The sequence below is a fragment of the Manis pentadactyla genome, chromosome 10, assembly GCF_030020395.1.
Source record: "Manis pentadactyla isolate mManPen7 chromosome 10, mManPen7.hap1, whole genome shotgun sequence".
In the NCBI taxonomy this organism is placed as follows: Eukaryota; Metazoa; Chordata; class Mammalia; order Pholidota; family Manidae; genus Manis; species Manis pentadactyla.
In genome coordinates, this window is record NC_080028.1 from 25,427,285 (window position 1) to 25,445,971 (window position 18,687).

An 18,687-nucleotide genomic window follows, 5' to 3' on the forward strand; every position below is an offset into this window, starting at 1 on the left:
GAAAATGACACATCTGATAAAGGCTTGACATCCAGAATATATAAAGAGCTCACATGCCTCAACAAACAAAAAACAAATAACCCAATTAAAAAATGGGCAGAGGAACTGAACAGACACTTCTCCAAAAAAGAAATACAGATGGCCAACAGACACATGAAAAGATGCTCCACATTGCTAATCATCAGAGAAATACAAATTAAAACTACAATGAGGTATCACCTCACACCAGTAAGGATGGCTGCCATCCAAAAGACAAACAACAACAAATGTTGGCGAGGCTGTGGAGAAAGGGGAACCCTCCTACACTGCTGGTGGGAATGTAAGTTAGTTCAACCATTGTGGAAAGCAGTATGGAGGTACATCAAAATGCTCAAAACAGACTTACCATTTGACCCAGGAATTGCACTCCTAGGAATTTACCCTAAGAATGCAGCAATCAAGTATGAGAAAGATCAGTGCACCCCTATGTTTATGGCAGCACTATTTACAATAGCCAAGAATTGGAAGCAACCTAAATGTCCATCGATAGATGAATGGATAAAGAAGATGTGGTACATATACACAATGGAATACTACTCAGCCATAAGAAAAGGGCAAATCCTACCATTTGCAGCAACATGGATGGAGCTGGAGGGTATCATGCTCAGTGAAACAAGCCAAGTGGAGAAAGAGAAATACCAAATGATTTCACTCATCTGTGGAATATAAGAACAAAGGAAAAACTGAAGGAACAAAACAGCAGCAGAATCACAGAAGTCAAGAACGGAGTAACAGGTACCAAAGGGAAAGGGACTGGGGAGGATGGGTGGGTAGGGAGGGATAAGTAGGGGGGAAGAAGAAGGGGGGTGTTAAGATCAGCATGCATGGGGGGTGGGAGAAAAGGGAGGGCTGTACAACACAGAGAAGGCAAGTAGTGATTCTACAACATTTTGCTATGCTGATGGACAGTGACTGTAAAGGGGTTTATAGGGGGGACCTGGTATAGGGGAGAGCCTAGTAAACATAATATTCGTCATGTAAGTGTAGATTAGTGATACCAAAAAAAAAAAAAAAGGCAGTTCCTGTGTGGTAACCTCCAATGAGTTCTACACAAGGGTATAAAGGGCATATAAAAGTGTAGGCAAAGGGTTTGTTTGTGTTTATACAGAGGATCAAAGCCTAATTGGGCTACCCCAAAAATGAACTAAGATACGATATGAAAAAGAACTTCCAGCATCAGCACTCTCTGGAAGACTCATGCCAGAAGATGATCATCAAAAAACCCCAACAAAGATCCACGCAGTGCTACAGCTGTAGATGCACTCATCCCACCAGTTCCTGGACTTGCCATGGGAATGAAGAAGGAGATATCTAAGCTGGCCTGTGCATACAGTAAAACAACAAATTTGACTGGATCTATACTGTTGGAACTAAACCAAGAATTAGGAGAAGTGCAAATTGTAGTGCTCCAAAATCTTACAACTACAGACTATTTACTGTTAAAAGAACATAAGGGATGTGAACATTCCCCAGGAATGGGTTGTTTTAATTTGTCTGATTTCTCTCAGACTGTTCAAGTTCAGTTGGACAATATCCACCATATCATAGATAAGTTTTCACAAATGCCTAAGGTGCCTAACTGGTTTTCTTGGTTTCACTGGAGATGGCTGGTAATTACAGGTATGCTTTGGTTATGTAACTATACTCCTATTATGTTAATGTGTGTGCGCAATTTAAGTAGTAGTTTAAAACCTATACATGCTGAAGTTACTCTACAAGAAGATATATCAAAGAAATAATCAATCTTCCCATTTTTTCTTCCGCCTGCTACTTCTATAGCTTTTCTTCTTCCTTCCTAATTACAACCCTTAAATAGAATTCGTGCCTCATATCAAATTTACCGAGTATCATAATTCTTCCAAGTGGTAAAGATACCTCAAGACAAATGCTGGGCATAGAAGCCACAGGGCATAAATATGCAAAGAAATAAAAAGTTAACCATTTCAAACAATAAGGCTTCTCTCTCACTTACCAACTTTACATTTCCCTGTATGGCCCCGGAAGATGACTGGTTAGCCAGAGACAGGTAAGATTCCTCAAGGGAGGAACAACCTAAGACAGGCACAGTCGCAGGGGGGCCATCAGGTGAGAAATTGGGGATCAACAGAGGTGAGGCTTAGAACCTCACACCCCCTGTTCTGAGAGAAATCTTCTGCATCCGTGGATGTTTTATTGCCCTTGTCTAGCTCGGATTAACACATAGTCTACAGGCACACACCTGATCATCTACATTTGCTCTCTTACAACACTAAACTATGTTTTCTACCTTTATCTTGTATCTACCTACCACTTCAGCATTTTATTAAAAATAATAATAATAAAGAGAGAAATGTGGTATCCACATATAAATCAAGTATAAAAATCAAATGAGTATTCATTTTTTACCTGACTGTTTATAGTTCATAATGCATGAGCAAAACCGAAAGTTTCTGTGATGACTGCCCTTGTACTGTTCACCATGTAACTTATTCACTATGTAAGAATTTGTTCTCCATGTAAGAACTTGTTCGTTATGCTTCAGAAAATTAGGCTTGGGGTGGATTAATGATTGTGCATTGAGCATTGACTCCCCTATACAGAATTTTATTGTTGTTAACAACCATTTGATCAATAAATATGAGAGATGCCCTCACAAAAAAAAAAAAAAAAGTACACACTTCCAATTGTAAAATAAATAAGTAACCGGGATGTAATGTATAGCATAAGGAATATAGTCAAAATATTGTAACAACTTGGTATGGTGATAGCTGGTACCTAGAATTATCATGTATATAAATGTTGAATCACTATGTTGTACACCTGAAACTAATGTAATGTAATACTGTGTGTCAACTACCCTTCAATAAAAAATAATTATCTACAAAAAAAAAATATCTGCTCTGAATATAGTATATAAATTCAGGGCAACTCCAATAATATCCCAATAGTATTTTTAATGTGATAAAAGTGCTCTCAGATTGATTAATAAAGAATGGCAGTATTTCTACTTAAAAGCCACTATAATAAAAAGTACAGTAGTGACATAGGATTGTACCAAAAAAGCAGCAAAAGTAACAGACAGTTCAGAATTAGGTATCAGTGTGTGTTACACTGTTACAGTATTTCACTGTGGAGAAATTTAATTAATAGTCTCATCACAATCGGATAGACTTCTAGAAGAAAATTAATTTTGGGCCCTTATTTAACATTAATTACAGAAATAAGTTCCAGATAGATTATAGAATGTAAAAATATAATAATCATTTTAGAAAAAAAAATTTTGAGTATTTTCAGTATACCTAAAAATTGGAGTAATCTTTTAAACTAACACAGGAATATGTGATATATACATATATATATCTCACACATACACACAAAGTTTAAGGTATTATTTGTAGTATAAGAGATACAAAGTCAAAGTCACTAAGCAAACAAGTTAGAGAATATATTTTAACTTTAAATAATAGCTAAAGAATTATTATCTGTATTATGTAAAAAGCTCACTCACAGTTTAGAAGAGAAAGATAATCAACCCAATAGCAAAGTGGGTTGGGGATATGAATAGGCAATTGACAGAAGAGTATTAGAAAATGTTCAACCTTCTCCTAGTAGACAGAAATGGAAATTAAAACTGCCACGATGATACCCATCAGAGTGGCAAAAATAAAAGTGTAATAGCACCTATTATTAGCTGACATGGGAGGCAGGGCAAGGACACTCTAATACATCACTGGTGGAAATGTAGGAAGGCAATTTATGATCTCTATTAAAATTTAAATGCATATACAATTCAACACAGCAATCCCACTCCTGGGATTCTATACTATAGATATAAATGCTCTAGTATATAAGCATATATATTCAAGGATGATCATTGCAGCATTATTTTTAATAATAAAAAGCTGGTAGCAAATCAAAAGTCCATTAATAAAGAATAGCTGAATGAATTATGATAATCCTTATAGTAGAATATTATGCAAGAATTAAAAATTGATGATCTAACTACTTGACCTGAAGGAATTTTGTTGATATATTGTTTATATATTGTTAAGAAAGAGAATTATATATCACCAATCCCTTAAAAATACTCTCTTAAACCTTATCTGTGTAGATGTGTGTGTGTGTGTGTAGTGTCTATATGTATGTATACATATGTAAAATTATACCTATGTGTACACATGCATAAAGAGTTTCATGAAAGGATGGTCTAACTTAATTTCTCAGAAAGGTGTATCTCAGGTAATTTTTTATTTTTGTCTTAATGTTTGATTTTTTTTTCTTTTTTGCCAAGAATATGTTCAATTTATATCAGGAGGAAAAGCAATAGACTTGTCTTCATTGTGGGTAGAAAGAAATTGGACAAATGCTTAAAGCTGTATGCCTAAGTATAGGTACCTCATATATTACTCATAAACCCAGAAAAAAACTCTAAAAGATGTAGATATCCCAAATTAGGAATTGGTTAAATAAATTATGATCCAGCTATGAAAATACTGCAAAGTAGCCATCTAAAATTGACATCTAAAAAATTCATGTTTTCTTGTTAACAGAAAGCAAAACTATTAAAAAGCACCTAGAGTATTCCATTTGGGAGGAAAATACATTTTATTTGTGTATGTCAGCTTATATCTATATTTATAAATACATATTTACACATAAAAATTGTATATAAACATTTTGAAGCAGATACAACAAAACATATTACCAGAGTTTATCTACTGATGCCAGGCTTTTATTTTCTACCTCTATTTTCTGATTTTTCCCTATTAGGTCATTTATGACTTATACAGTGAACGTTCATTTTCTTTTTCCATCACCTTTCCCCAATTTGAATTCATTACTCTTCAATCCTGTGAAGAGGAGGGATTACCCACAGAATGGAACACTGATGGGAGATCTTTCTGGCTCTCAGTGCTAGGATTGGCTACTCTTGAATTTTGCTCTTGTTAGAGGAGATAGAATGTATTCCTTATCATCATTTCCTCCTTGTTGGTAAACTTTTAAGTGAAACATGCAAAGGTGATACCAACTTTATTAAAGCTAATAGTAGCTACATGCCATTAAGACTAATATTTTCCTTAGCTATTCCCTCCCCGTCCTCCTGGACCATTTTCCATGTACCTTAATGAATTGGTGTATTCATTCCTACAGGGTTTGTTTATGAACTAGATGGGATTTATGAAAAGGACAGATTTTGTCACTTCAAAGCCATTGCTTGTTTAAACCCACTTGACCTGATCCACCTGCTCTGACTCCAAGTGACTTCTGCACATTAAAAAAAATGAAGCCCACCCTCAAAAGATGAAGATTGGCAACCTCCAAAGAAATCCCAAAGAATCTACTGCAGGCATACAGTAGTTTACAAATGAGGAGTTTAAGAAATGCTTTTGAGAAATGGCTAGGAAGGAACATGGGTTTCCTCCCAACGCAGCTCCTGGGCCTTTCCCCAACCTACTGCCAACTTCTACCTAGATTCTCAGAAGGCTTAAGAATTAATACTCATTTCTCAATTTATTTGATAATTAGGTTCTTATACATGAGGGTATTTTTTAATGCTTACATACATTTTTAAATGCTTATATGAAAATCAGTTTTCTCTTAAAAATAAAAATCTCAACATCCATTCATGATAAAAACTCTCAACAAAACAGGTATAGAGGGCAAGTACCTCAACATAATAAAAGCCATATATGACAAACCCACAGCCAACATCATACTTAACAGTGAGAAGCTGAAAGCTTTTCCTTTAAGATCAGAAACAAGACAAGGATGCCCACTCTTCCTACTTTTATTCAACATAGTTATGGAGGTCCTAGCCACAGCAATCAGACAACACAAAGAAATAAAAGGCATCCAGACTGGCAAGGAAGAAGTTAAACTGTCACTGTTTGCAGATGGCATGATACTATACATAAAAAATCCTAAAGAATCCACTCCAAAACTACTAGATCTAATATCTGAATTCAACAAAGTTGCAGGATACAAAATTAATACACAGAAATCTCTTGCATCCTATATACTAACAATAAACTAGCAGAAAGAGAAATCAGGAAAACAATTCCATTCACAATTGCATCAAAAAGAATAAAATAGCTAGGAATAAACCTAACCAAGGAAGTGAAAGACCTATACTCTGAAAACTACAAGACACTCATGAGAGAAATTAAAGAAGATACCAATAAATGGAAATACATCCCATGCTCATGGACAGGAAGAATTAATATTGTCAGAATGGCCATCCTGCCTAAAGCAATCTACAGATTCAATGAAATCCCTATCAAAATACCAAAAGCATTCTTCAACAAATTGGAACAAATAGTTCTAAAATTCATATGGAATCATAAAAAACCCCGAATAGCTAAAGCAATCCTGAGAAGGAAGAATAAAATGGGGGGGGGGGGGAGAGATTATGCTCCTGGACTTCAAGCTCTTCTACAAAGCCACAGTAATCAAGACAACTTGGTACTGGCACAAAAACAGACCCATAGACCAATGGAACAGACTAGAGAGCCCAAATATAAAGCCAAGCATATATGATCAATTAATATACAATAAAGGAGCCATGGACATACAATGGGGAAATGACAGCCTCTTCAACAACTGGTGTTGGCAAAACTGGACAGCTACATGAAAGAGAATGAAACTGAATTATTGTCTAACCCCATACAAAAAAGTAAACTCAAAATGGATCAAAAACATGAATGTAAGTCATGAAACCATAAAACTCTTAGAAGAAAACATAGGCAAAAATCTCTTGAATATAAACATGAGTAACTTTTCCCTGAACACATTTCCTTGGGCAAGGAAAACAAAATAAAAAATGAACAAATGGGACTACATCATGATAAAAAGCTTTTGTACAGCAAAGGCCACCATCAGTAGAACAAAAATGCATCCTACAATATGGGAGAATATATTTGTAAATGACATATCTGACAAGGAGTTAACATCCAAAATATATAAAGAGCTCACATGTCTCAACACCCAAAAAGCAAATAACCCTATAAAAAATGGGCAGAGGATCTGAACAGACAGTTCTCCAAAGAAGAAATTCAGATGGCCAACAGGCACATGAAAAGATGCTCCACATCACTAATTATCAGGGAAAGCAAATTAAAAACCACAATGAGATATCATCTCACACCAGTTAGGATGGCCAACATAGAAAAGACTAAGAACAACAAATGCTGGCAAAGATGCAGAGAAAGGGAAACCTTCCTATACTGCTGGTGGGAATGTAAACTAGTTCAACCATTGTGGAAAGCAGTATGGAGGTTCTTCAAAAGACTAAAAATAGAAATACCAATTGACCCAGGAATTCCACTCCTAGGAATTTACCCTAAGAATGCAGGAATCCAGTTTTGAAAAGACATATGCACTCCTATGTTTATCGCAGCACTATTTACAATAGCCAAGAAATGGAAGCAACCTAAGTGTCCATCAGTAGATGAATGGATAAAGAAGATGTGGTGCATATACACAATGGAATATTACTCAGCCATAATACAAATCCTACCATTTGCAACAACATGGATGGAGATAGAGGGTATTATGCTCAGTGAAATAAGCTAGGTGGAGAAAGACACGTGCCAAATGATTTCAGTCATCTGTGGAGCATAAGAACAAAGCAAAAACTGAAGGAACAAAACAGCAGCAGACTCACAGAACCCAAGAATGTGCTAACAGTTCCAAAGAAAAGGGGCTGGGGAGGGTGGATGGGAAGGCAGGGATAAGGGGAATAAGGGGCATTATGATTAGCACACATAACGTGGTGGGGGGCATGGGGAAGGCAGTATATATAACACAGAGAAGACAAGTAGTGACTCTATAGCATCTTACTATGCTGAAAGACAGTGACTGTAAGGGGGTATGTGTTGGGAACTTGATAATGAGAGGAATCTGGTAACCACAATGTTGCTCATGTGATTTTATATTAATGATACCAAAATTTTTTTAAAAAGGGAAAACAAATAAATAAATAAAAAGCAAGTATGTTATAGAAGTTAAATTTTTTTTCCTATTTCCTATTAGTAAGAGAAATAAATAGTTAATGAAAGAGTTACATGTATAATAGTGACCAAAGATACATCACTGGATAATAGTGACTAACTGAATTACAGACAACATGAGCTGCCTTTAGACTGTGGCTAAGTTTTAAATGCCTCCATTATGGGAATTCTTGCATGTGAAGTCTTTGTCATACTCATTATGTGCAGGTTTTACACTTTCTTTCACCTTGGGAGGATTTTAATGAACTATTCTGAAACTGTTCATGTCTGTATATCATTCACCTTTTGCAAGATAGGCCAACAATTTTACATACTGATAAGCTTTCACTGCTTTCTCTTATGGTGTCTCCCTATAATGTTAACTGATCATTTCTAGTCATTGTTTTCCCTGATGAATAAAAAGACTTTAGAAAACACACAAGTTCATATAGCTTGAATAATACAGTATCATATGGCCTGAGGAGAAAAACAGGAAATAGATGGCTGATACTATGCCCTGTATCTTGCTGAAGTTATTTTCTACCATCACTTGGCCTTGTTCTATATTCCAGTGAAAGAGTCTTCCAAAATTTTGGCAGGCGTTTCAGTCCCATGTTGTTCTGAAATAAGCATGTGTACATTTTAAAACAATGCTAATTTGATTCAATGGCAGATGAAGGCTTAATACTTGTCACTGGTCACTTCCAAGTATAAATAGGGCTAGACCAATTCTATCAAAGTTGCTTTACCTGGTTCTAATCTGAGGCAGGGTTCTTGGTTTAGGATCCACTCCTACTCAACCCTTGATCTGAGGCTTGTAGTACATCTGAGTTGGCATTGCTTCTGTGAAGGTTCCTTTCTCTATCTCTGTCATGTATACTTCAAAAACATTTACAATAACACAAAGAGGACAGTTCAGCCTCCACAGGTGACCAGGCATCCTGTGCGCGGGTCCCAGGTTCTGGGGAACAAGAGCTGGCCCTTGTCCTGGAGAAGGCTGGGCTTAGGTAAGGAAAGGATGTGGGAGAGAGGGGCAGGAAGTGAGTCTAAAGCAAAGAGGCTAAACCAAGGAGACGCTGAGTCAGCCCCAGGATTCCTTGGCAGGGGGCAGAAAGTTTCCTTAAGGCAAAAAGACGCCTAGAGGAGGACTACTTTATCAAGGTGTTGAAGTGTGTCAAAGTCCCTCAGTGCTTTTAAAAAGCTCTACTCATCTGGAAGCAGGGGTTCTTGTTTGTTAATATAAAGCACAGTACTTTAAACTTCTACTGTGTATTTTTTTTAAATGCTTAATCTCACATCTTTTAGTCCAGTGGCTTTCAAACTTTTGGACTAAGACCACAGAGAGAAATACATTTTACATCAGAACCCATTACACACCATCCATTCATTCTTCAAGCAGTCCAATTTTCATTAAGACAATGTTTACTATTATAACAGACCCTCTGATACTGGCCTTCCCTTCCCTTACATTTCTAAAGGGGCTGGTTGTGATGCACCAAACTGAACCTATGACTTGCAATGAATTACAGTCTACAGACTGAAAACCTTTTTCATTCCAGTCAGGTCAGCCACTGTCCTGTGTAGGGCAGTGCCCACACCCAGCCCGGGCCCAGGTGCCACACCCCCTCCTCGTACAAATCCTCTGCCCCACCTGCCCCTTTACTGTCCCTTCTGCCCCGCCTGTGATGACCACTCCCCAGCCCACTCTCCTATTTCACTTTGACTTGAGCTCTCAGTTTGAGAGAGACGAACAAAAAAGCATCCCCCCAAATACGGCAGACACATCTGGTCTGGGGCCAAGGCACACACCAATGCACAGATTCTTCTTCCCCTAATTACACTTTTCTTTTTCTGATCGTCTTCTGTTCATAAAAAGTGAGGCTGGTTTCCTCTTTATAATAATTAAAGCAAATAATAGCTTAATTTTACTGAACACTTACCACAATGTCAGGCACTATTTTAAGGGATTTACATTATAAACTAATTTAATTCCTTTTGATATCCTATGAAGCAGTTACTATTATTACCACCACCATTTGACAGATTAAAAAATGAAGGCACAGAGAGGTTAAGAATTTGCCCAAGGCCACACAGCTAGTAAGAGGAGGCACCAGGAAATGTAGCTCATTACAAGAAATCCAACTCTAGAAACAGCCTGAATTCAAGCCTCATCCTACCACTTGCTGGCTGTGTGATCTTAGGTGAGTTATTTAACCTGCCTAGGTCTCAGTTTGCTCACTGAATCTAACACACCATCAACTTATGTGTCACTAGAAAGAGTTAAAAGTATAAATTAAGTCATGACTTCTACGGTTTCTTATCAATTATATGATAAAGCCTGATAACAAAGAATGTTAAACTATGAAAAATTGGAAATTTTTAGAATCAACACAATAAGCGAATTCTACCTACCTCACAGGGTTGCCAAAAAGAATAAATGGACCAAGTGTTTATTCTGGTGCCTGGCACATAAGCAGCCTTAATAAATGTTAGCTATTCCAGTTGCTAAAATGATTGTGCCTGTTTACTGATAAAGGAACTCAGGCGTAGAGAGATGAAATTACTGTTCTCAGCTTGCCCAGGTAGGAAATGGGCAGCACCCAGATCTAGCTGAGGTCTTGAACGCTCTGGCTGCTCAGGTGGCCTTTCCCCCAGTCAGGCGATGGGGGGGCATCTGTGGGAAAGCCAGATCGCTGCACCTTCACCTTGCTTTATGTGCACTCATCGAGAACTGCTGGACCCATTCGCCTCAGGGTCTCCCGGATGGGCTTTGTCATTCCTATTTCAAAAGAGTGCTGAAGGTTGTAGAAATGTACCACATTCCTCTCATTCCCAGAGGGGTGTCTAGACTTTCTGACTCAAGGCATATTACCAAATGCATAAGCGCATTCCACTTAATGACCTTACTTCCACTTTTCACACACACACGGATGTGGCCAGAAATAGTCCAAAACCTATAATCTTTCATAGCACTGAGATAAAGTAAGTGGGTAGTGTTTCTCCATAATTCCTTTGCCAAACATTTAACACTGATATATGTCCCTCCCCCTTTTGCTCACAGAGTAGATGTTTGAAAAAAAAGTCACTTACTGTGAAGAAGGAAAAAAAAATCCCTAAAATGTGATTTCCACTCCCACCCCTATATGTACTACTGTTAATGCTGTCTTGGATGGATATTTCTCTGTCAAACACAAACATATACACACACCCTGCCACACATGCCTGTCCCTGCACCATCAATGCACGCACATGCATGCATACTCCCCACCTTCACTATTCACATGAACATTTTATTCACAGGGATTCTCCAACTTGTATTTTAAACACTTTTGCTCCATAGCCACAGCTTTGAGTAATTATATCACATTTTTAAATATACATCAGAAGTGGCATTTGCATCAGTCTGGCAATAGGTTCCTTGGGAGGAAATACAGAAAGCGCTAATTCGGTAATAGTTAGAAGGCAGAGCCACAAGACCCCTGCTTCATTCTGGGGTCCTTGGCAGGCTGCTTCAGAAGTACCACTCTCCTCCAAGAAGGCAGGCACTGGATGTAGTAAGCATTGACTTCCACACCTAAGGACAAAGCTTTCTTGTAGAGAAAGCAATAGCTCTTGGGTGATGTCTTAGTGCAGACATTCTCGTTTTGGAACAGACTAAATCTGACACTATTAATTAAAGACTTTCTAGATAATTATTTTCTCTTTTACCCTGTTGGGACTGCTTATAGTCTCAGAGAAAAGCCTCCTGGGGTGAGCTATTCTTATGTGCTATTCTCTTCTGTTTTCAGGGAGAGCCCTGTGTGCAGCCCAGTAATACATTTACTTTCTCCCACCTCACCATCGTGACAATACATCTTGGGACACTTTGAGAGTTGACAATCATCCGCTAGAGGGAGGGATAAGGATGTACACACAGGAAAGTGGATTTTGAATGTGGCCTGTGTCTTCCTGGGAGTTCTGAGCTGTAATACTTTGATCCACGACCCTTGCTGAGGGTCCTTAGTTCTCCTTCTCTCAGGCTGAACCCTCCCTTGGTGGCCCCGCTACAATAGTCACCCTTTGTTGTCGCCCGATGCTGATGGGTCCGCAGGGAGCATAAGGAAGGGGGACACACTCTTTCCCTGGGCTCTTTCCCTCAACTCAGTATCCAGGCCCTCCAAGTCCTCAATCACGTGGCTCCTCTTAGTGTCTCCACTCGAGACCGTGTCCAGGCTGGCTCTCACCTGGCCACCAACTGACGTCTATGCTGCCAGGGTGAGCTTGCTTACCAACACCAGGAATCATTAGGCTTCACCGTCTCTGGGAGGAGAGGTCCAGTGTCCTCTCCCAAAGCCAGAAAGAGCTCATGATTTTTTTCCAAAGTAAAGGAATATTTAGTTGCTTTAGAGATCCAAATCTAAAACTGATCCCAAAGAGACAATTAAACCCAAATGTCTACTTCTAGTTACTACCCACAAAAGCACTTTAATGGAATATTTTCCAACTTCAAAACTCCAAAGACCCAAACCAGCCCAGGAACCCCCATTTCATACATGTTTTGCAATGATTGAATACAAGTATGTTAAAACCTATATTTTTTACATATTATGTGTGTATTTTCTCATTATCTGACATTTTTCTATTCAATGATTTCAAGGACTGCTTAATGTTCTACTGTATGGTATATCAAAACAGGCTGGGTTACACTAAAGTAACAATATTCCCCAAATTGCAGTGACTTGACATGATTTTTTATTTCTTGCTCATTCTATGTCTATTGTGGGTCAGCTACAAGGTGTGTTCCATATTGTTCTCACTCCAAGACCCAAACGGAAGGAAAAGTGACCACAGAAAATTACATACTGGTCCTTAAAGTTTCTGCCTGGAAGTGACATGCTATTTGCTTTTACATATCCTTAGCTAAAGCTAATATAACTTCACTCAATACAAAGTAGGCAAAAATAAAGGTAATCCTGTCATGTGCCCAGAAGGAGAATAAGAAACATTTTGTGGATAGCACTAATAATAACCATTATGGATAGAACAAAATAAACCAATACCCTATTTTTGGACACATGTTTTTCCAAATTTTAATAAATTGAATAACTTTGGATCCATACTTCTGTAAGATGTCCAGTGACTTCTGAAGAATTTTTAAAGAGATTCCAGTCATTTATACTGACTTGATGCAAATCTTAAGCAAATTACAAGCTTTAAGCAATGATATGAGCTTGGGTTTTAGCCTTCAGCATTGTTCCAAAAACAATAGTTCAAAGTAAAGTAGGCAATAAAAGAGTCACAATATTCAAATCCACCTCTTAGATTGCCTAAGAATTATTTATCTGTTGTCTATTTTTAATTAATAATGAATTCTTCTACACATTTATGTAGGAAGATGTCCAATGTTAACAGATCCAGTTAAAAGTTCACTGGTTTGCAAATTATCCATCAGCTGTTGCCCCTTCTGAATCTATGCAGTTTTGGATGCCTAAATGAGCACATGTGGTTTCCAGTGTTATTTCTCAATCTTTTCCAGATGATTCCACACGAAAAGTTGCTCAGCCACCTAGGTACATATTACCTCTAGCTATGGACAAGTCCATCTATAATCTAATCATGCCCTCCACACACACTGACATAAAGCTTATGTAATAGCTAATGAGATGATGGGCTAATATCCAACCATAGCTTGAGGGGCTGGCTACCATCCAAGGTTAAATCAAGATACCCAGGGAGGTAGCAACACAAAATATCTTGGCAAAATCAAATTCAAGGGCAGTTGTTGTCCAGAACTACTTGTGCAACTGGTATCTGTGCAAATATTAGCTGGACAAACTCAGTCTGTGGCTATTCTAAGTTATCTCATCACAACTGCAACATGAGAGGCAACATGGCACTACTTTCCATGTCGTGTGAAAAGCATAGACCCATTTAAACTACTGCTGTCCTCCCTGACACACCCGCCCCCCCACGCCACATGTATGCTATAAGTGTACCTTCTATCACTTTTGTTCTATCTTTTATAATTTAAGGCCACTTTACCCAAATGGCATTCCATGGATACTTAATGTGTGTATGTGGGAGGGGATGGGGAGAAAAAAAAAGATTCATTTTTAAATATGTTTGAGGAATACTGGATAAAGCAATGATAAATAGGATTCTTCACAGCAAGACTTCTCAGTGCCTTTAATATGCTTAATGTAATTGGGAATCTTTAAGAGGTAATGTAGTATTTATGAATATAAATGACCACAGTATATTTTTTAAAATAAACAAAATACCATTAATTAGAAGAAACTGTTCTGCCTCTTTCCCGACCTGCACCCTCTGTGAAAACTCACCAAGTTTATGCAGCATCTCTACCTTAATTTGATATTCACTTCATCGTCCTTCCTATAGATATCCAGCTACTCAGAGGGTGGAACACTCAGAGCATTTGTGACAGGTGATTGTCAGCAGACAGGGCTTTCTGAATGGAAATGTAAAATGATGGAATGAAAAGAGGAGAGGAAGAAAAGTGAAGCCCTAATGATCGCAGGGGGTGCCCAGGATTGTTTGGGGTGGGGAGTTGAATATAACAAATGCGGAAAGAGAGGTCTTGGGAAGCTTTGAGATGTAAGACAATTCTAGAAAGAGAAGAATGAGGAAAAGAAAAATTTAAGAAATGATGTTGTGAATTAAGAACTGGATATCCTTTAATATTCTTCGATATAGGCAAGAAAAGGAGAGGTGCTGACCATGCCTGGTTTACTACACTGTGTTTCTTTGAATGCCCACCATGTTGGCACTGGGCCCCAAGCCCTGGGATTTATTTGGATGACAACAGAACATCCCTCCCCGTATTCCACAAAATATCTTTACAGATTTGCTGAGTAACGCTGCTCTTCACCTTAAACCACCAGAAATAGAGGTAGGGAACTGAACAAAGTATTTGTTGCTTTTGTCCCAATGGCCTTTTATGTTTTAGAAAACAAAGATTGGAAACAATGGCATATTTTTAAAAAACATTTTAAGTATTGAAACAAAACTAAGAATGAATTTTTGAACACAAGACAAGGTGACATTTTAGAAACTGATCTCATAAAAGAAAATATCAGAACAATACTTTCTTACATAATTTAAATTGTTGCTTTGATTAAAACATAAAATTGTTAGTCAAGTAAAACCTTTAATAACTATACTTGGAATTTATATTAAGCATAAACAATCCGTTTGGCTAACAGTGGATATTAGTTGTATTAACACATCATACTACTTTGTCAAATTGATATAATTAAATAAATTAGTATATGTGAAGCCTCTAGAATAGGACCTATCATGTAGTTTGGGCTCTACACACTTAGTTATCATTTTTATTACCAATAAGCATCACCTAAAAACACATTTTTTTGCAATTTTTGCAACATCTCTGAGGTTGGGACGGTGTGCCAGAGATAGACAGCATTATTTTTCCTTTCTTGGTGGTACAGAACATAAAAGTGTTGCCAACAGTTGTCTTTGATTCGGTAAAATATTATTATTTGCTTCCTTTTCTCCACTATTTTTAGATGTTTTACTGTATTTTTCTATTGTACAAGTGATTACCTTTCTTTTTACATACTGATAGTCAAAATACATCTCATATAAGAAAACAAAATCCCACTCAGTCTCCCCCCACCACCCCTTAGAGACCTTTCAGGGTGAAAGGTATTTATGGATAAGCAAGGTTTCAGGTGATATATTTATTATACTTTGGGAATGTTTGGTAAAGGATTTGAAATGAACAGCAGATTAATTAGAAGAGAGACTTCAAGCAAGTAAGAGAAGGCTTGGTGTTGAGTAATGACCCTTGTAAAATGCATAGACATTTTCTTTGCCAACATTCATGTAATTAATTTGCTGGGTTTACCAATAATCTCCATTACCTAGAACATCTGTAGCAGAAACTTTGGGGACGTGTATCTGTATCAGTTAGGGGTCTTTGGTTATAAGCAGCAGAAGCAAACTGTCGCCAACTTAAGCAAAAAGGAAGATTGTTGGAAGGATATGAAACAGCAAAAGAATAGACCAAGAGAACCAAATTCAGAAATGGCAGGAGAATCAAGTTTGGCACTGGAGCAACCTTGTAGATCTTTGTGGTGTCAAGAACACCTGATGGTCTTTCCTGGGAGCTATGACTGGACAAAATGGGTCTCCTCTTTTTTGATCAGTTGGTCAAGACTGAAAGTGTGGGGAAGGAGCCCATGAATGGCAGGGGTCATGTTCCTGCTCCTTAGTTGAGGGAGAGCAGGGCGCCTTAAATACGTCTTACTAAGACAGCTCTAATGGAGAGAGATGAAGCTTCAAAAGGAACCAGGTACTAATCAAGGGAATATAGAATAGATGCTAGGTTGCCCAAACCCAACAAAGATCTACTACCAGTGTGAACAACCACAACCAGCAGTTGGCCAGCCTAGCACGCTAAACTCCACAATCAGTAAGAAAATACATTGCAAACTGGAAAGAACCATAGGCACACCTTAGAGTCTTATATTCCAGCAGACATCAAAGCATTGTAAGTAAAGGAAGACCTGAGGACAGCAGGGGTGGGGCAAATACCATTCAGCCCAACCTACTGCCAGCCATTAACGCGCACATGGAACCCTGCACTGGAGAAGCTGCAGACAAGGAAAGGCACTTCCCAAGGGCAGACCCACATTCCTCCTTTGCCCTTAAAGCGTTTACCCAGCTATGTGCACTGCATGACCATACAGGTCAATCTCATTAGCTCATGTTCAAAATACTCAAATTTGTGTTGAACAAGATTAAGTATAGCTAGTGGCTTGTCTTACACATTAGATGATTCATCATGTGCATGTAAACAATCTTAGCTGTTCCCAAAGTTGCATGAGTCAACTTGTTCCCATTAACTTGGGTAAATGCTAGTTGGACTTGTTCCTGTCACCTGGCTTTTGGTGTTTTATTCTGCTTCCAGGTAGCACTTTCGCCTTCCTGACTCACCTTCACCTCCCTGCCTTTGTTAATCCTACTGATTACACAAACAGATGCCTGCTCAGGGGGCACTTATTCCTCCAATGGAGAAAAACACACCAAAGGAGAGTGACTGAGGTTGTCACCTGTTTTCTTGGCAGGCACAAGGTGTTAATTTTTGCAAAGGCAGCTGTGGCATGAAGCCTACCCCTAAGGCTCGGCAGGGAGAGAGCGGCAAAATGCCTTCACTGGGGAGCGAGTCTGCAAAAGTCCCTGGGTGGAGTCTTGTTTCTATCTGCCACTTTTTGAAAGGTCTGCTTTAGTACTAGTGCATGTATCGAGAGCTACCTTTTCCACTTTGGCTTAAATACAATATTAAAGACATAGGGAGAAATATTTAAAGGAAATAATAATTTAAAGGAAAGTTGCCAAATCAATATTTTTGTGTAAAACTGCTATAGATGACTGTGAAACCATAGTCATTTCTTGTTCAACATAGATAGCATTTCTACATAGGGTCAGACAGTATTACTTTATGTTTTTGCTTATTTATGCATGAATGCATAATACATACATGGTTCTGTTAATGGCTGGTCCTGGACAGAGGCAGGTCTGACAGTTGCAAAAAGTTTCTACAAGCTTAGTTCTGAGTCATTTGCCTTGTCCCAACTTGCACTCTGCAAACTGACTTGCTTCCCATCCTTCTGGCTCCTGAGCTCTGGCTTTTCCATTTGTGACCTTGCCTCACTCCTTAGATCTCATACCTGGCACCAAATTTCTAATTTCAGCATTTTACTGCCTTTCTTGTTGAGAGTTTTGATTTTCCTTCTGGCCTTGTTTCCTTCATGCATCAGCTCAGCCGTCAACACCTTCAGCATCTTGACTCTTTGACCTGAGGATGCCTGCAGTGTCTGCCTCAAGCCTGTGAGCAGAACCCAGATATTTAATGAAAAACCAGAAACAGAATGAGGAACTTATGGTCCATTTGAGGAAACAGGGCCTGCATATATATTGGACAGCAAGATTTTGATGCACACAATTAATGTTCAGAGATGCAGGACTCACAAAGCCCACCTTTTGGAAATAATTGTCAGCTGGGGGTGAAAAATAAGATTTATGTCCCATGTCAATTCCAATCAGCTGGTAGTACTAACTGTAGAAAAGGATTCTATAGCTTCAACAATATTGAGCAGGAAAGAGTATCTCGATCAGTGAGGTTGGCCTTGAACAAGGCAACATGCATTTGCTTTCCCTACTGTAATAACCCATCATTTAGAAATTTTTAAGTAGAAGATATTTTTCTTTCCTTTTCTTAAATTGAAGTATTAGTAATATACAGTTTTAAAGACATGAACACTTCACAAATTTGTGCCTTCCTTGTGCAGGGGGCCATCCTAATTTTCTCTGTATTGTTCCAATTTTAGTATATGTGCTGCCAAAGTGAGCATGGTAGAAGAGTTTGTAAAAAATGAAATTAGTGTCTTGAGGTGATTCATTTGGCTCTATACAGAACAGATTAGAGGAAGACGGGATGTTTTCAGAGAAACAAGTTAAACAGCTCTTGTAGTCTAGTCAAGAAATGACAAAATGGCAAAACATAGCTCCCAAAAGGGGGCAAAAAATAATGACATAAACTGGTGGAGCATTGTTTTCTGGAAGGGAGCAGGGCTGAGCCAGAGTCACTGGGGACTGGCTGGATGTGATCAGAAAAGTTGCAGTCAGAACCAACATCGGTTCCCTGCCTCCAAATTCT

At 38.3% G+C, this 18,687-nt stretch overlaps 1 non-coding gene across 1 annotated transcript; it reads right to left on the minus strand.

Moving 5' to 3' along the window:
- Positions 1 to 18,276: 18,276 nt before the first annotated feature.
- Positions 18,277 to 18,382, minus strand: LOC118915598 (U6 spliceosomal RNA). Its single transcript, XR_005026144.1, has one exon. It is a non-coding gene; the product is annotated as a U6 spliceosomal RNA (small nuclear RNA).
- Between the last annotated feature and the right edge of the window lie 305 nt (positions 18,383 to 18,687).